Source organism: Mus musculus, chromosome 16 (genome assembly GCF_000001635.26).
Source record: "Mus musculus strain C57BL/6J chromosome 16, GRCm38.p6 C57BL/6J".
NCBI classification, from domain to species: domain Eukaryota; kingdom Metazoa; phylum Chordata; class Mammalia; order Rodentia; family Muridae; genus Mus; species Mus musculus.
This window is the reverse complement of record NC_000082.6, coordinates 42,003,119-42,022,699: the sequence shown is the minus strand read 5'-3', so window position 1 is coordinate 42,022,699 and position 19,581 is coordinate 42,003,119. Positions and strand designations below refer to the sequence as shown.

General features: G+C 40.2%; 2 protein-coding genes across 7 annotated transcripts in view; both read right to left on the bottom strand.

Moving 5' to 3' along the window:
• Lsamp (limbic system-associated membrane protein) overlaps nt 1-19,581 on the bottom strand; it is a 2,197,426-nt gene that overhangs the window by 158,980 nt on the left and 2,018,865 nt on the right. The window lies entirely within an intron of this gene.
• Nucleotides 1-19,581, bottom strand: part of Gm52229 (predicted gene, 52229) — a 105,939-nt gene that overhangs the window by 47,694 nt on the left and 38,664 nt on the right. Inside the window, exon 1 of the mRNA XM_030249356.1 lies at nt 1-19,581. This exon is cut by the window's left edge and continues 47,694 nt beyond it; it is cut by the window's right edge and continues 38,664 nt beyond it. The gene's annotated coding sequence lies outside the window, so the exon portion shown is untranslated.

Sequence of the window (19,581 nt, the reverse complement as noted above, 5' to 3'; positions counted from 1 at the left end):
ATATCCCCTTCTAGGGTGTGCCCCCCTGATGCCCTGTCTTCTAGATTCACCTCTTAAAGGTTACAACATCCTGCAATAGTGTCTAGGCTGATAACCGTGCCTTCAACATACAACCTAGACAGACAGTTAAGCTCTGAACAGAAGCAGTAGAACTGGGAATCGAACTTCCTTCAGGCTGTCCCAGAGCCTCTTCTCAGTCAGTAGAACCAGTCAGGGAGAAAGTCCCCTGTGTTTACATTCAGATCTTCTCCAACTATTGTAACCCATTTATAAATCATGCACAACCATTTGTTTTATGTAGTTTTTCGAGAAATAGCGCAGCCAATATAATTGGTGGGTTTATTTTCCATTACAAATTCTTGTTCTGAGCCATTCGTACATCACAGCCGTGGATTGAATGAAATTAGACCAACGCTGAGTATCAAAACCCATTTGTCAAATAGCATTAATCTGATGAAATTTCTCTTTCTACACACACACACACACACACACACAGAGAGAGAGAGAGAGAGAGAGAGAGAGAGAGAGAGAGAGAGAGAGAGAGAGCTCTATGATCAGCTAAATAGAAATTCCTTAAGGAAAAGCCATTTCGGATTTTTACCCACTCTCTCTTCTCATAAGGGTAACTTAATCCACAGCCTACTAAACAAAACACTGGACTAAGCACTAAGCACGGGGCTCCCCCTTGGAGGAGTTGGAGAAGGGACTGAAGGAGCTGAAGGGGTTTGCAGCCCCTTGTGGGGAGCAACAGTGTCAACAGAACAGACCATCCAGGAGCTCCCAGGGACTGGACCACCAACCAAAGAGTACACATGGAGGGACCCATGGCTCCGGTCGTGTCTGTGGCAGAGGATGGCCTTGTTGGACATCAGTGGAAGGAGCAGCCCTTGGTCCTTTGGGGGTTCGATGCCCCAGTGTAGGGGAATGCCAGGACTGGAAGGCAGAAATAGGTGGGTGGGGGAGCACCCTCATAGAGGCAGAGTGAGGGGGGTTTCCTGAGGGGAGGCCTGGAAAGGGGATATTTACATTTGAAATGTAAATAAAGAAAATATCCAATAAAAGAAAAAACAAAAAACAAAAAACAAACCACTGGTATAAGGCGTGATCAGCTTTTTCCTCTCCTTGGTAATGCACATATTGGCCAGATTAGACAAGATTAGAAGTAGAAAAAGGCAGGTTTCTTAGGAGGCAGCTCTCCTGGCCCGTTCACTGATCTCACATGTGGAGGTCAATGAAGTCAAGCATCTGGGCTAAAGCGAGGTGGTTTTATAGAATTTAGGTGAGGAGTGGTGACTGGAAGCTGGAATTGCTCCCCTATGTGTTCAAAAACGGAGCCCCTGGGCAAGCACTCTGGGGTGGGTTGCTGGAAACATGGAGACAAGGAAAGATGACTTGTTAGCCTGCAGTTTTTTCTGAGGGGGCAGGGGTATTTTCTCTGTTTGTGGTGGGGGACGGAGGGCAAATGGAGTTTTCCATCTTGTGCAGGGGCGAGCAAAGGTTCAAGTCTAACCAGGAGCTGACACTCTCCTGCTTTCTACCTCTTTAGTCCTTTGTTGCACTGTGGCCTTTAGACCTCCTGACCCCTCCTACTGGACTGCCATTGCCCAGTGCTTTGCACAGATAGTTTACTCTTACCTTCTAGGTGTCCTGTCACCTGTCTTCTTTGTGAGACACTGTCCCTGACCTCCTGAGATAAAATAAAGACCCCGTGTCTTATTACCTTAGTTCTTGTACTTCTTCTGGTCAAATATAACAGTCTAAAAATATTGTGTTCCTTTCCATATTGAATGTTTATTTGTTTTTGCTTATCTCCTGATCTTTCCTTTTGATCCCCACTGTCGTGTTAAATTCGTAACTTCTTGGTTAACGTTTATTAAAGGTTCGTTTAATTCACTTACTTTATTTCTAAGCCTGCCTACTGGACATGTCTTTCCTCTATTCATCTCTGGCATCTAAGCTGTAATGAACCACTGGACAGAGACCACAGATCTACTGGGAAGATTTACATGGTAGCTGTTTGCTGAACCACAGCGTCTCCTGCTTCACTCTCAGTCATTTCTCCACTTAGTTCCAAGAGATCCTGCTGATAACATGCTATCGACTTGCTTGCTTATTTTGTAGACAGGTATGGAGCTACTTCCCCACAAAGAGTGGACAATCTGTTCTTAATATGTAGGGATTCCTTTTGCTTTGACTTGGTGGTGGTGGTGGTGGTGGGTGGTGGAATTTTTTTTTTTCAAAAGACCATCAAAGTTTAAACAGACATGGTGAATGGAGAAAGAGGAAGTAGTGGGGAAATGCAGGTCTCCGGTGTGTTGATTTTGGATTTGTTAGGTGCTGCACACAAGTAGAGCTCATATGTACTAAAGCCAAGCTCTATCAATGTTGAGGCCAAATATAGAAAAGAACAAAGGGCAGTATGTTTAAAATCAAACATATGGATTTAAGATGACTGGCAAATAAAACACATTCTTTTTCAGGCATCTTTCATTAATTGGATGATGCTTATACCATAGTCTTTGATCAAGGAGGAGGATACTGATCCAGACTTTTAAAATAGTTTCATCATTATTTCCTCCTCACTATATCAATTCTCGTTGCCAGACTGGCTTCTGTTGATTCTGGACCCCATGGCTGACTTAGTCTGAGTAACTTGTGCCAGGCTTTCTGTACATGACTGGCACCACACTTTTTCCTCTTAATGTTTTGATGTTTCATCTTGTAACCTGGTGGCAAAGTTTGACCTTGCATCCAATTTTTATAATCTAAATAGAGTTTTTCTGTTTTCTAAAGATGTCTTTTAAAAATTTCTGTATGTTTATCCATGTTCTTGGCTCAGTCCTGATATCCTCTCTAACCAACTATCATAATATGCCATGTTCATATTCATATACCATGTTCTACTGAAATATCTTAATATACCATGTTCACAAAATTGCACTGGCATCAAATTTATAAATTTCTCACTAAGATATATTAACCATCTATTGTACAGAAACATTGTATTATGTTTAGTGGTTATAAATATACACACATTTTGTATAATACTTGCTCTCTGGAGAGCAAGGTGTGCATGAGACAAGATATATAAATAAGGCACAAAAAGATAAGTGGCCTCTCTCTCTCTCTCTCTCTCTCTCTCTCTCTCTCTCTCTCTGTGTGTGTGTGTGTGTGTGTGTGTGTGTTAGTTAAAATGTTCGGATAAAACATTATATGGCTGTTATCTGAGTCATAAGAAGGAATGAGCCAGGTGTGGGCTACATCTCTGCAGTTCTTACTCTACACTGTACTTGTGTAGGGACTCAGTTCTTACTCTACACTGTACTGGTCAGGGACTCAGGCACCTGGGAGTGGAGATCTCAGTAGAGAACTTGACTAATATTAATGACAAGGCACTGGGTTTTGATACACAGATTTCCACCCAAGCACCGAAAAACAAACAAACAAACAACAAACAAACAAACAGCGCCCCCAAACAAAAACAGTACAAACAACAGTAAAGATTAGAGTTTTCATATAAAAATTAAGTTAACACTGAAGATAAACAATCAAACTGAGGCATATCACAGGCTCACAGTGGTGTCCCCTGTCAAACTCAGGCTACCTACACCTATTGTACTATATGATAACATTTAGGAAGTGTTTGAGGGCTCCGCCACAGCAGTTCCCTATAGTTGTGTAAGAGGCTTACAATCAGACCAGAGGAAAGACTGGGCAAGAGGCTGGGGTGACTGAGATCAGTGATTGGAGTCCCTTCTGTGTATTCTGAATCAACTGTGTTCTTGGGTTGAGGATCTTCATCCTTTCAACTCTAATTTCCCTACAGCCTCCTTGAGAGAGCAGCCATCCTACTATTGTGCTGCTTCTCAGGGCTTTCTAGACATAAAGCCCACCATTTTTGTTTGCTTTGAAATAGGGTCTCCTATGTAGTTCTGACTTGACTAGTCTGGAACTTGCCATGTATATTAGGCTGGCCTCAAACTTGTAGAAAACCATTTACCTTTGCCTCCATCCCCCATCTTCAAAGCCTTCTTGTTCTTGGAAGTTCCACTTTAAATACAATCTCAACAGCCAGTTATCTTAAAGTCCTTGTGCTATCTTTGAAATTTGGTTTGTAGAAAGGAAGACTATTCTGTGATTTTTTTTTCTGTAAGATATTTGTCCTATCTTTGTTTGTTTGGTTTTGTTGTATTTTATTTTATTATTCTCTAAAAACCGGGTTGTTTTCTAACAAGAGGCAGACAAAGGGAAGGATTTTGGAGGAGTTGAAGTAAGGGGAGGCAAAATTAGAATATATTGCATGAAAAAAAAAACCCTATTGTCTGTAAAAACAGAAAAAAAAAACAAAAACAAAAAGAAATCTTTAAAATGACAGCAAAAACAGATATGATGATTATTTTTGCAAAATAGCTTTCAAAAATAATACAGTCTCCATTTGTACCTACATCATTTTCTTATGTTACATCATTGTCTACTAACTTTATGTTACCTGTGTTTTGCCCATCACTTTAGCTTTCTTAGGAATGGAGTAACAGAAGAGGGAAGGTGTTCTGATCCCTGAATGGGAGAGGATAGGACCAAATTGTCAGAAAATGTAGCAATAACCAATCTGGTCCTATTATAGTTTTGAAGTGAATGTATTTTTATTTTATAGACATGCACATATTTAAGCTTATATTTTATTTATTATTTATTAATATTCAATTTTTTAAGTAAATTTAAATTTATGGAGAATTTGAGGACAGCTACATATGTTCTTGGGTTGCCAAGTTCTTTGCCTGGTAATTTTATAATAATATAAAACTGATATAATGAAGATCAATGAGGGTAACAATTATTTGTAAGTAGCATGGTGTGATGTTAATCTTAACAAACTTAAATACAGGTTCAACCTTATAGCTATGTTGCCAATGACTACTTTCAGGGGTCATTTCTTAATGGCAACTTAGGACAGTGTCCCCCCCCCCCCCCCGCAATGGCACACATTTAAAAGTTTCAGAGGCATTTGTGCAATTTCACCCTGAATCTGTTACTGTCCATGGTTCTTCTCCCTTTGCTCAGACATTGTAAACCTTGGGGGAAACATGAAGAGGAGATGGAGGGCAAGCTGGGGATGCTATGACTTCCTTGAAGGTCAGCCAGCAAGCCAAGGGGTGGGATGGAATTAGAACTCACACCCCTCAATTTTCCAGGCTGTTGCTTAGCCCACTGAACCCCACTGCCTCTGACTTGGTGTATTAATAGAGGCTGGGGAACACAGATTGCTTGAACATATGGCAGAGAGGATGGGAAGATAATATTCTGCGGCAGACTCGCTTCTGCAGACGGGTGACTGCGAAGGCTGTTTTTCTGCACAGGGTTCAGCAACTGAAGCGTTAAACGCATTTTCTTATTTTTGTCTCTAAATGATACAGCTTTTCCCCTTGAGTGAGATCAATTTCTGGACATTCTTCTTGTCAGGGGAAGCTGGTGGAAGTGAGGCCAAGGGTGCAGGCCTCCCCATAGTCTGTGGAGAGGAATAAATAAGGCCCACGCACAACACCCTGCAGAGTACCTGGAGGGGTGCCTAATGACTGGCCAGTTCCACTTCCCTCACACACAACACCTGTGGTCGGAACAAGGGCTCAGAAATTGGCTCCTGATCTAGACTCTCTGTGGCTCCTTAATGGTAATGTAGAATATGGTACACATTTAATATGCCCTAGTTATTTCTTTCATTGCTATCACTAGATGCCACTAAGAATCAAGTCCAAGGGCTTCACACAATGCTCTGTGGAGGGGAAAATGTGAGTTTTACTCTTAGATTCTTTCTTGTAAGGAAGACAGCATATAGGGCTCATAATGAGGAAAAGAAAATCAGACCACACGAGACAGTGGTCAATGTACTCAGGGCCCAGGGGCTGGCAGTACAAAGACTTTAGGTATGATGTAAGGATAGGGCTTTCCAACCGATAGGTGATGATGCTCAGAGTCCCTTTTTAATGTTGTATATTTGATGTTATAATGGACTTTATATGAAGATATGTTTGGAAAATAGGGAGGTTTGTAAATTGATGATGGCTGATTGATACAACAAAATGATGACGTTCAGAACATGAATGTTAGCTATGCACAAAACAGAGCATCTCACTCACCCAGGGACAAAATGCCTGATGGGCCTGAGTTTATACATCTAGAATTGTGTCTACCTCACAGACTTGTGATGAGGCCTAACTGACTAATGCAAGGCAGTGCTGTTCGTTCACACTGCTAGACTGTAGGCACTCACTGAATGGAAATATTGCTTTAAAGCTGTCAGTACAAGTACTGGGTACTATTATTATATCTATCATAAAAATTGTATTAGGATTCCAATGGTAAAACCTCTATAGAAGAAGAGAGATCACACAATGTTCTGGTGGCAAAGGAGTGGGGAGGCAGGTCAGGTGGTCTTTCAGGGTATGGGTCACGCTGACTGGCTGAAAAATGGCCCAGACATAATTTTATTATGAGATACACTGAATCCCTGTATTTTGGAATATGCTATTTCAAGACTAATGAAGTAAAGATGGAAGTCAGAGGAGACCCTCCTCCAAGGTAACTGCTACCCTCCCATGCGGGAATGTGGACTCTGAGGTCTACAGAAGGAAACACAAGTAAAGATGCCTGGAAAAGAAAGCCATTTGCAAGCAGGTGGGAAAGGACCCAAGAAAAATTAGCATCCAAATCAGGTGAGATGTTCTTTAACGCCCATCTCCCCTAAGTATTTTGAGTTTCTCTGTGTAGCCCTGGTTCTCCTGGATCTCACTCTGTAGACCAGGCTGACCTTGAACTCAGAGACACCCTTGCCTATGCTTCCAGAGTTCTGGGATTAAAGGCCTGTGCCATCACCATGACTACCACCATCACCTACCTAAATTTCCTCTTCTTTAAGCAGCCCAGACTGTGGTACTACGCTACCACAGTGCTAGTAAACCCTGGAGAATTCACAAGTTAGCATAACAGCTTTTATTTACCCACTGGAGCCAAAGGATGCCATTGCCTACCCACTGGAGCCAGAACCTGGCATTGCCTGGAGATTGGAGTCACACTTCTCCCTCTACAAGCAATGCTTTGGCGTTTGCTGAGATCTCTCAGGCAGGCCCCCAAAATCGGTGCTTTTATTTTCTCAGCTGACATATTGCAGGAAGCAATTCCTGAGTGCTGTCCCTGTTCCCCTCCTCTTGGAGGGGATGTAATGGCATCTCCAGCATGTTGCTGGTATTGCCATTGAGCTGATCCTGCAGACTCTTATATTCTGCACCCCCTCCCCCAGGGAAAAAATAATTAGAAGCTTATCAATCAGCTTTCTATGATATAAACTATTACCTGCCAAAATACTATCCTGAGCATTCTGGAACCAAAGGTGAAGGAAAAGCAAACACAAAGGACATGAACAGACAGCTTTTTCTGTTTTTAATCAATTGCACCCCAAATGAAGCAGCGATCAAAGAAAGGTCCTCCGTTAGCTGTCAGGTCAGTGACTTTGATCAGCTGATGTCAATTACCAGAGCTGGGTAATATCTCCCCAGCTGTGGCCCTCCTACCGGCAAAACTGGACTGCTCCGTGCAAGCCACATTAAACCTGTCTGCCATCCATCCCTGGCTCTCCTTTGCGGCAGCAGCTTAACAAGACAAGGGAGGGAGCATCACCAAGAGGCAAATACTATTTTCCAGGAGGCCAGGATGCTGAGAGGTGAGCAGGGTAGAGAAAAGCAAGATATAGGCCATTAAGCAACAGGGCTTTCTCATAAGACCGTTTCATATTATCATTTCTATGCAGATGTGTTTTTCAGCCTTCTAAAGTGAGGAGAGGCAGCCGAAAATAACGGGCAGATCACAGCCAGTTGGCTATCCTCCTCCAGATTGGAGGCCACGACCCATTCTCATTTTTTTCAGCTTTTGTAAAGGTGAGCTTGAAGCTTCCTTTAAGAAATCATGAAAACACCACCACCACCACCACCCCACCACCACCACCAACACCACCACCAACACCAACAACAACAACAACACAGTATTTTTTTCACTTTTCGAGACTCAGAAAAAAATCCGGCTTGAAACAAATTCAGTTTTTGTCACCCTTCAGGTAGCTAACTAAGCCCAACCCCCCACCTTCCTGCTGCTGATGGGGTGGAGCCTCAGCCCCTAGAAAAAGGACCAGAAGAATCCCCAAAAGAGTTCCTCAACGAATACCCTACAGTAGAAAGGAGAGCCTTAGTTCCTGATGCTCCTGCCCCTCCCTTTCTGGAGGCTAGCTTTACAGATTGCTTAAGGACCTGGGCAGCTGTGGATCCACTGGGCTCCTGGGAATAGATGCAGAACTTCCCTTTGAAATGCGCCCCTCCTGCTGTTCTTAAGTAGCACTGACAGGAATAATAGGTATTTATACCAAGAGAGTCCTTCAGAACCTTTATTAAACCCTTTCAAATATATTCTCCCCTTCCAACCCAGCAAAGATAATATACTTTGTGACAAGCGCCACCGAGGAGACCGCTGCAGAGTTTTTGGCCTCTGGAACCACCTGTTGTCTAAAATAGCTCCCTTCCTTCATGTCTCCACTCTGACATGCTCAGAAGAGACACTGGCCTGCAAAGTTCTTTGGTCCAGCAAAATGGTGGCATTTTTTTTTTAAGAAGTCTTCTAAAAAAGAGACCTTAATGATCAACTTGTTCAGGCACAGAATTGACATTTGCGCTAGAATTGCAATCAAGTAGCCACTTCGTCTTAGTATGAAATCCTGAGATGCAGAATTATCACTACCTCCTGTATGCATATTGGTTCTCATTTAATACCATGCTTTCCCTTCCTGTACAAAATAAAGCTTTTTTTCTTTTGGTTCCATTTAACATTTAACCTTCCTCTTTCCACCAAAACAATGAGAATAATTGGTTTCTGGAAAACATGGTGGTGTTAGAAGAGTAATATTTCTTCCTATTTTTATTATAACATTTGGGATAAATTTCTAACACATCAACATGGGATAGTGAAGACAACTCTGACCTTGGCATAAAAGGATCCAAGTCAGAATCCCAGCTTGGTCAATTAATACCTTGTAAATTGGGACACCTATCAATCTCAAGATCCACTAGAAAGATGGGAGTAAAATTGTATTTCCCCAAGAGGATTGCGAGAGAAGATACTATATGTGGAAAGAATTTGCAAGTGGTAAATTGCTACAAGCACACAAATTGTTTATTTGCTTTTTAACTTTAGGGTTACTACTCCTTGGAAAATTGTCTCAGGGTGGGTAGAAAAGAGAAGGGGGCATGAACACGATAATTTAATTAGATCCATAGGACTTTGCCTTTGCATGGTAGATGGGGCCCCTAGCCCTTTGGATTTCAGCACATTAATATGTGGTAACTTAATATGCAAATGGTGGGCCTCAGAGGGCACCCAGACTCCACATGTGCCAATTAATCAAAGGAAACAGCCTCATCCTCTAATTCCACTAATTAGAGGATCATCCATAAGCTACTAGGTTTCTGAGCTACTGAGGTCTAATAAATTTGCAATAAATTATGAGCAATAGAGTAGTCAGGGACTAAATTACCAAGGATGAGGGCTCTGCTTATCTATAGGCACTATTATTTCTTCAATTTCCTTTTTCTTTTCCATCTTCAACACTGAACATCTTGATTATAAGTGAATATTTTTTCTACCTAAAAATCGTGAAGTATTATTTAAAGTCATTAAGGAAGACACACCACCAGATGGAAAGTCTACTGTTATCACAAATAAAAATACCCAATATGTGTGGGTTCTGTTCAAATTATTCAGTTGATTTCATATTACTTTCCCTAGTGCTACTGAATTTGACAAACTGAACTTTAAGAAGACATAGTCTTCAAATTTATTTGTAAAACCCAGAGGCCAAGAATAGTAACAACCAAAAATACATGATATAAAGCAGAAAGGTATGAGCAAGGGTCTTGATTTATTTGCTAACAAGTCTACTTATAAATATCAGGAAGTTGTATACTAACACATATAAAGAACATATAGATTGACTTAGAAACAGTTAAGTCCTAGAAAGAGATCTTGACATATAGGGGATCTTCTCCATGACAGAGCTGGCCCTTTAAATGAATGAATAAAGATCCAACTATTATATGGAGACAAATTATATGGAAACTACTAGCTTTAGTTTTCTAGGGAGAAACAAATAGAATTGTACTCACACCCTCGCAATACAGAAAATATCAAGTACTTTCCATTGAAATATATAAATGCAAGACAAAATTGCAAAGCTTTAGAAAAAGTTATGGGACTTTATTATAACCATGAGATGAGAAATGATTTCTTTTTTTTTTCATTTTTTATTAGGTATTTAGCTCCTTTACATTTCCAATGCTATACCAAAAGTCCCCCATACCCACCCACCCCCACTCCCCTACCCACCCACTCACCCTTTTTGGCCCTGGCGTTCCCCTGTACTGGGGCATATAAAGTTTGCATGTCCAATGGGCCTCTCTTTTCAGTGATGGCCGACTAGGCCATCTTTTGATACATATGCAGCTAGAGTCAAGAGCTCCGGGGTACTGGTTAGTTCATAATGTTGTTCCACCTATAGGGTTGCAGATCCCTTTAGCTCCTTGGGTACTTTCTCTAGCTCCTCCATTGGGAGCCCTGTGATCCATCCATTAGCTGACTGTGAGCATCCACTTCTGTGTTTGCTAGGCCCTGGCATAGTCTCACAAGAGACAGCTACATCTGGGTCCTTTTGATAAAATCTTGCTAGTATATGCAATGGTGTCAGCGTTTGGATGCTGATTATGGGGTGGAATAGCAAAATAGTGTGTGATATTTAAGTTTAAATCATAATGTAAAAAGTAAACAAAATGGGAAAATAAAAGATCACTTCAACAACTCTCTTTTGTCTCTGTTTGAGTGGGTATTTCAATGTAGTCTGGGCTCATCCAAGTTCAGGACTCCTGGGATCACACTCAACTGCTATTCTTGAACCAGGTTTAACTTGCATACACTCAACCAACATTTTAAGGCACAGAAAACTAAGACAACAAAAAGAAGGCATTGTTTTATTTTGCAAATTGTATAACTGTCTTAGTCAAGGTTTCTATTCCTGCACAAACATCATTACCAGGAAGCAAGTTGGGGAGGAAAGGATTTATTCAGCTTACACTTCTATACTGCTGTTCATCACCAAAGGAAGTCAGGACTGGAACTCAAGCAGGTCAGGAAGCAGGAGCTGATGAAGAGGCCATGGAGGGATGTTCTTTACTGGCTTGCTTTCATATTACTCCTACAATTACTCAATTCTCCTACAGTGGTTGTGCTAACTTATCTGCCTAAGAAATCAACTAACAAAGAATTTGTATTCTTCTAGAAGGAACACAAAACTCATAAAAACCAGAAGAAGATAACACAAAAATGTGAAATCTACATAATTGATCAATAAATTCAATTTGGTGGTGGTATACATTTTTTAGGATGGCATACTATTTCACGTACATAGTGTTGGCCAAACTTTAACATTTTGATTAAATCTAGCTGGGGAGATGACCTAAAGGTTAAGTACCCGCTGTGCAAACATGAAGTCCGGATTTTGGATTCCTAGCATCCACATAAAAGCTAGACATGGTGGTACATGTGCGTAACCTCAGAGATGAGAGGCAGAGAGGCAGATCCAAGGGATCAGTTTAAGCAAAACATCAATGTCTAAGTGCAGTGAGAGACCCTGTGTCAAAAAAATAAAGGAAAGGGTCCTGGAGAGATGGCTTCGCAGGTAAGACCATAAAGACCATAATGCTCTTGTAGAAGACCTGAATTCAGTTCCCATCACTCACACTGGTGGCTTACAATTGCCTGCCTGTAACTGCAGTTTGAGGGGATGTGACACCATTTTCTGATCTTTGAGGGCAACCGCATTCACACGTTCATATATACACACACACACACACACACACACACACACACACACACACACACACACACACAAACAATCAAAAATGAAATAAATCGTAAAAAATATAAGATAGAGAATGCCAGAAAACAGCCAACACTGGACTCTGGTCTCCAGAGAAGTAGATACATGGACATACATGTATATACAGTACACACATATATATTTCAGGTTTTCAGGTGTTTCAACTATTCAGAGATATAAAATGTCATTGTTCTTAGGCAGATAAGTTAGCACAACCACTGTAGGAGAATTGGTAATGATTAGTTGACAGGTTTTTTTCTAAGTAATAATGAATTCATTGCCAACCATAATAAAGATTACTTTTCCTGGTTTCCTGGGAAACTTTAAGCCATAAGTGTGGCCAAAGGACATGTGCTAGTTTTCTGTTAACACAAGCCAGGGTCATCTGCAAAGAGGGAACTTCAGTTGAAAGAATGCTTCCACCATATTGGTCGGCAGGACATTTTCTTGATTAATGATTGATTTGGGAGGAAACCATTGTTGGCAGTGCTACCTCTGGGCAGGTGGCCCTGGGTTGTGTAAGAAAGTATACTGAATAAATCATGGAGAGTAAATTTCTCTATGATCTACTTCTGTTTATATTTCCAGGTTTCTGTTTGAATTTATGACTTCACCTTCCTGAATGATGGAAGCCATCTATGATCTCAAGCCTTCTATGACAATGAAGACATAAAAATATAAGCCAGTAAACCTTGGATTCTCCGTGTTGCCTTTGCTCAGAATGCTTTTTTATCACAGCATTGGAAACTTAACCAAGATAGAATACTGAAACTGCTATGTCCACCCTTTTAGAAGCATGTACATGGCCAACATAAAGGTGGATATACCAGTCAGAGGTCAATAAACCATTCAGGACCTTGAGGACCAAAGTTGTACATATTCAGTGACCTCTATAATAGAAGGAAATGGGTCTCTGACAGTGTGGGTGGGTCACCATCTATACACTGAGCTATTGTAGATTTCTTGAATTTGAAATTGATATACATATAAACTAAGACTTTGATGCTTACAGAGGCCTACACTAACCCTTCTTCATATACACTCAGTAAGACAATATTTCAAATAGTTAGGGAGATACTCTCCTGTCTTTAAATTTTCTCTTCTAGGATACAATTTAAGTATATAGTAAAGTGTTCATAATAAAATAGTTCCAGTACTCAGTACTTAAAATATCCCTAAAGTCCATACCTGGATAAATAGTTTCTTTGCAGTGCTCTTATTTCTTCAACTGTTAATCTTGATGAATCTTGAAAGAGATTCGCAGTCTTGAAAGAATTCATAAACATGATGTTGTCTACAAATGTGCTGAGTCAGTTTACAGCTGGGAATCCTACACAATGTGTTTTTCAGGGATGTGTGCATATATGCGTCTTTTAAGCAATACTGATACAATGTTAACCCCACATTTGAGGGTAGCTCTCTGTAGTGTAGGGAGAACTGCAATCAGAACTTGCACAGGGTGAACTTCAAAGAGACCAGCAAGGCTGTTTTCCTAATAGTAAGTGCTATGGGTAGGGCTAGTCATTTTCTTAATTTCATGCTTAACCCTCATGAATATTTTGGATATTATTTTGAATGTGTGAAAAATTTTACAATTATTTCAGGAAAAAAGAGGAGGCAGGGTAAAGCTGTGCCCGGAAGTTCCTCTTTGTGAAGTAAACGGATCTGTGGGACATAAGAGCAGGAGTCACTCTTAGCATTGATGCTTAAGCATAATTTATATAGCAGGGTGCTCCTTTCTCTGATTTTAAATATGTGAGTGATTTTCCAGAACTTAAAACACAAATGGGCAAGGTGACGCATTACTACAAAAACCGAAGTCCTTTTGGAACTCCTGCCTGTAAGCAGCAGCAGCCTTAGAGCTGCCCACATCACTGATCCTGCTTATGGATCCTCTCCTCTCTGTGGATGTACCCTGTGTCCTGACATTTAACTAGTAGTTTGCTACCATGCTCTTGCTTTAATACTGGAATCTCTACACAAGCTCTTGTCTTGTACATTAATTTCTTCAAGTGGTGGATTCCTGTTAGATGGCTCTATACAATTTAAAAGGCAGCTAGAGGATAGAGGTTAAGCACCTGGTCCAAGAAATCATAGACTGATCCTTCTAATTCTATAGTCAGTAGCTCAAACAAACAGCAACAAAGCCTTTCATTTCTTTAAGATGTTCTGTAACAGTCAGAAAAATCTAATAAATATAAACCATTATCTCAGTCTTCAACCACCCAGTGAGATAGATATGACGTTAGTCTTTTATAAGATCTATCAGTGCCAGGGCTTGGTGCTGTGAGTGAACTAAACTTCTCACAGTTAGGAAATGGCAGTCTTTGCCTAGGTTCAAATGCAAACCCATTACCAAACTTCTCAGCCTGTACATCCCACTTGCTTTTCCATTGGCCTCATTTCCTATGTGACCACTGAGACCGCCATCCATTCCGTTCCAGGAATGGGTACCATGGCTTCTGGGAAGCAACATCCACGGGGATAGTAACAGAAAAGAAAGAATAGAGTGAAGATATATGACTGTTAACTGACAGTACTTCTGAAAGGGTAGAAGACCAGGCAGACAGAAAAGATGCAGGACATCCTGAAAAATTGAGGGTGGAGTGATCGAAAAGAAATGATAAATTAAAACCTGGGAACTAGGCAGAAAGGAAAAATAAAAGATCGGGAGAATGAACAGAAAATAATAAGGCCATCCTAAAAAATAGTATTCCCCCCAGAAGTCTCATTCCTCACTTTGGAATAGGTGTTTCATCTTTTGCAATGAGTTGGATAAATACAGAGAAAAGGTTGAAAAGTAATTTGAAGTCTGCAGAGCAAACGCTAGGGCAGATTGTTTTCTGCTTGTAAGCCTTTCATCCGGAAAGCTTTAAGGGCTCATGGTTTGGGCCTTTGTTATAACAGCAATGATAATACTGCCAAGCTGGTGTTTACCTATTGGTAGAATGTATGTACTCATAGATTTCCAATGATAGAAGTCATCAAGTTCACACATTAATTTGAGTGAGTTCATTTGTTAGTCTACAGAAGTAAAGGTTTCATCTAGTCCTTGGACCCCAGTTGTATTTGGGTCTGCCTGCTCGGGCATGCCCACTAACAAGGTACTTTTAGGCCAGTTCTTGATTTGAGTTCTGTATATATGAATATTTTAGCTGTGCATTTGAATGTATATATCACAGATATATGTAGGCATTTCCATGGGGTGTGAAAACACAGATCCTTAGGGTGGGAACATGACACTTTGTATTCACAAAATTTCTTTAAAAATAGAGTATTTACCTACTTATTAAGGGAGATAATTTTGGTACCCTTGGTTATCAGGTAGTAGAGGTGGGAGAATTCTTTCTCTGAATTCAATGATGTAGGTGAGGTCACAAGATCCATTATCTGTGTGCATTATGTATGTTATGGTAATCTCTGTGCATTATAATTCATTTAATCCCTTTTACTTTAATGGCATATTATGAATGTTGGGGGGTGAGGGAGAGGAAGGAGGCAGAATGCAGGGAACATTTCATTTAGGTTGCTAAGGCACGCCAGGCCCAGAAAGTTAAGTGCCTATTCAGATTGGTGGGTGTCAGAAGAAATGTTCTTGTTGTAGGGAACAGATATTACATATGAGTGTTTGCCAAACCTATAGAACAGTGAAACGGAAGTAATAAGATAGGTTTTTTTTGTTTTTGTTTTTGTTTTTTAATTGTTCTTTTGAAAAGTTCAAAGTTGTCCTGGCCCAACTAATGAGAAATGTATTATGATGAGAAATGCCTGGGAATGTTTTTACTTGTTTTCTCAAAAACTGCACATTAAAAAGAGAGGTCAAAACAAGAGGGATGTTTATACATTAGTGACCGGAATAACTACTGTTAGAACTTCACGAGAAAGCTCTTCAACCGGGCTTTATCTTATCTTCAAAAACCCTCAAGGGGAAGACTTTCTTTGCTGTTTTCAAGATACTCAAAGGATTCTGGCTTTTATATGAAAATAGGCCCCTTATTTGTGATGCTCTTATTGACCTGGTATGGCTCAAGTTGTGAAGCTGCTTCTGACTCAAGTCTCATTCTCCTAATTATTATTGCTTCTTTGCTTCTCAGCTTCAATGTTATGCTAGATAGTATCTTGGTAGTTCTCTACCCTTCTGGGGATGCAAACATTGCATTAACTAGGCCACTAACTTTTTTTACTACAGTTATTAATACTCTGGAAGTTGTCATTACTTGTTATGTTTGCAGTTAATCAACTTGGTGGCAAACCGTTTAAGGGCAAGTTTTATATTATATGTTAAGTACTCAACAAATATTCAAATAATGATAAATGCTGGCAAGAATGTGGGGAAAGAGGAACAATTACATTGCTATGGGAATTAAAACTGGTGTAGCCATTATGGTGGTCAGTGTTATGTTTTCTCAAAAAATGACAACAAAGAAATGCAACTACCATATGACCTAGCTTTACCGCTCCCGTGTATATACAAGATCTCTAGGGAAACACATCATAGAGGTGCTTGCATGCCTTCACTTAATTGTGGCACTGTTCACAATAGCTAAGAATTGTAGAAGAATGGATAAAGAAACTGTGGTACACATGTACAATGGAATTTTACTCAATGCTAAAGAAAAAGCAAGTCATGATATTTGTAGGAAAATGAGTCTGGCTAGTGATCATTCTATCCAGTAAAAAAAAAAGACTTAAAAGACAAATAGTACATGTTTCTGCTCACATGTGGACTTTAGCTGTGTGTCTGTGTGTGTGCTCATGTGCACATGCCTGTACACCTGTGTGGGCATATGCATATAGATAATGAAAGAGACTCATTTGACTGGAAAAAAGAATTTTGAGGTAAGGGGAAGAAAGGAATAAAAAGGAATAATGGAATTCATGTGTCATAGAAGCAAAAGGCATCAGGAAGGAGTTTGGGGGAAGCAGAGGACAGGAGCAGAGGCAGAAGGAGAACAAAGTGAAGTACTGTATGTGCACAGAGTCCCCGAATGAAAGCTATTATTATGAATGTTAATTTTAACATGTTAATAAATTAATATTGTTCAATAAAGAGTAAGGAAATCATATGCCAGCAGTGGTTTAGAAAGGGGGCTTCTTCAAAAAGTCATCTTTTTGTGTGACTGCATTAGTGAAGGCATATTTTCTGAAATAGTCAAGGCTATATAACAATATATGTCATAAAGTCTATGCATCCAGCAGATAAAGATGAATTAAATAGCTTTAATTATATATATTTCATTCACTCAGAATACTAATCAGAAAGCTCTCCCAGTGTGTGTGTGTGTGTATGAGGGAGGAATCTATGGATTATGATTATAATTAATGACAGCTTTTAAATTATCTGGACAAACTTCAAATTTTCATTTCATAATTAAAATTATATTCTAAAGAAGATTCAGGTAATTACCAAAAATCATATTAACAACATTCAGCACTCCTAAAGAAATTTGGGGTAAAGAGGAAAAAAAAATGACAAAATTAAGTCAGACTACTTGGAGAATACACAAAAGTAAATCACCTGACTCTGAAAAGACAATGCCAGAAACAAAAACTTTAGAACTGCCACTCAACAGAGAGTGCAGGAGCCCAGAGCTAGAGATGCCACTCAACGGAGAGTTCAGGGAGCCCAGAGCTAGAGATGCCACTCAAAGAGAGTGCAGGAGCCCAGAGCTAGAGATGCCACTCAAAGGAGAGCACAGGAGGCCAGAGATAGAGCTACTAGGCTCATAGAGCAATCCACCAAGAACATGGGATTTTTTGCATGTAAATTGTATGTAAATGAATGAACCAAGGAAGCAACATTTTTATTAGTGTTTAATGTGTTATTATTAAGTTTTTTCCTGAAATTATATCTTCGAAATTAAGCCAGGGGTCAAGTTGTTTACTTGAAAGAACAGAAGCACTTGTAATATTTGGATTGGGCAGAAGAGCTGGTTCAGTTGTTTATAGCCCACACAGATGTGCACATACATACACATAATTAAAAATAAAACAAATCTTTCAAGTGGATTCAGGTTTGAAACAATGACTTTAATATGAACAAATATAGAAAGCTATACTAGTTGTAGTAATTAACAAAACCATACACACCTCAGCATATTTGCTGGTAAAAGTTTGGAAACAGTAGATATGTAATAGGATAATTGGGAGGATTCAGCATGGCAATGCCAATTGCTCAATTTATTTTGAATTATGTGTTATTGTCTGCTGGAGCCCTCTGCTAAATACCCATAGAGAACAAGGAGAAGAGGGAACATTACTGTGAAGAGGATGGGATGAGTAAATGAATTGAGACAAGCAGAAGGACGTGTTATAGTCTGAATGCAGCATTAGATATTTGGAAGAGGGAGAAGGGAGCTATGTCTGTAAATGTGGGACATCACCAGATGGTGGAGGGTGTTAAATGTTATTTTAAGGAGTTTGGATCTTATTCAATGGATAATAAAAAGCAATTAAACATTTTGGAGTAGTAGAATGACATGATTTAAATTGTACTTTAGGAAGATTAATTTGGCAGCAATCTCTAAGAACAGATTAGGGTTGAGATGGGGTAGGTGGGGTAGATGTGGGAAGTCCTTCCAGGGGAATAATACCACAAGGGAAGGAAGAATGATGTCTTCCATTAGACTGGTAGGGAAGGCAAAAAGAATAATGTGAAGTTCAGGTTTGCCATATGTTTTGTAAGTAAATATGGGAAGATTTGATAGTGAAAGATATTAAGGGATCATAAATAAATAAATAAATAAATCTACTTGTGAACTTTACAACCTTGGCATCTTTTTTTCCTTAGATATTTTCTTTATTTACATTTCAAATGCTATCCTGAAAGTTCCCTATACCCTCCCCTCGCCCTGTTCCCCTAAACCCCCCCCCACTCCCACTTCTTAGCCCTGGAGTTCCCCTATACTGGGGCATATGAAGTATTCCCGAGCCATAAGAAAATTTCCCAGTGGATTTTGGGATCTTTTTTTAGGACATTTTGTGTCTGAGATACAATCATAAGATACATCAAGGAGTGTGGGAAGCCGCCCCCACATTCGCCGTCACAAGATGGGCTGACAGCTGTGTTCTAAGTGGTAAACAAATAATCTGCGCATGTGCCAAGGGTATTTCTCCACCCCATGTACTCTGCCTTCCCCGTGGCAACAACTCGGCCATGGGCTGCAGCCAATCAGGGAGTGATACGTCCTAGGCGAAGGATAACTCTCCTTAAGAGGGAAGGGGTTTCGCTTTCGTTTTTGGGCTTGGGGCTTGGGGCTTGCTTTCTTGCTCCTAAAGATGTAAAATATAGAGCTCTCGCTCTGGCGCTCTGGCGCTCTGGCGCTCTGGCTCCTAAAGATGTAAGCAATGGGGGGTTTGAGGCTTGCACGCTTGCTCCTGAAGATGTAAGCAATAAAGTTTTGCCGCAGAAGATTCTGGTTTGTGGTGTTCTTCCTGGCCGGTCGTGAGAACGCGTGTAAGAAAGGAGCTTTATGGAAAGATACTTTAAATAGAAGTCTGTAACTAGTAGGAGGGGTTGGTGTTAGCATGTTTCTGATTTGTACTGAAGACCAAGGCAGAGGACTAAAGCAGAACTCTGTGACAACCTTGCAGTTTGAAAGCAAAGGATGAGCTGG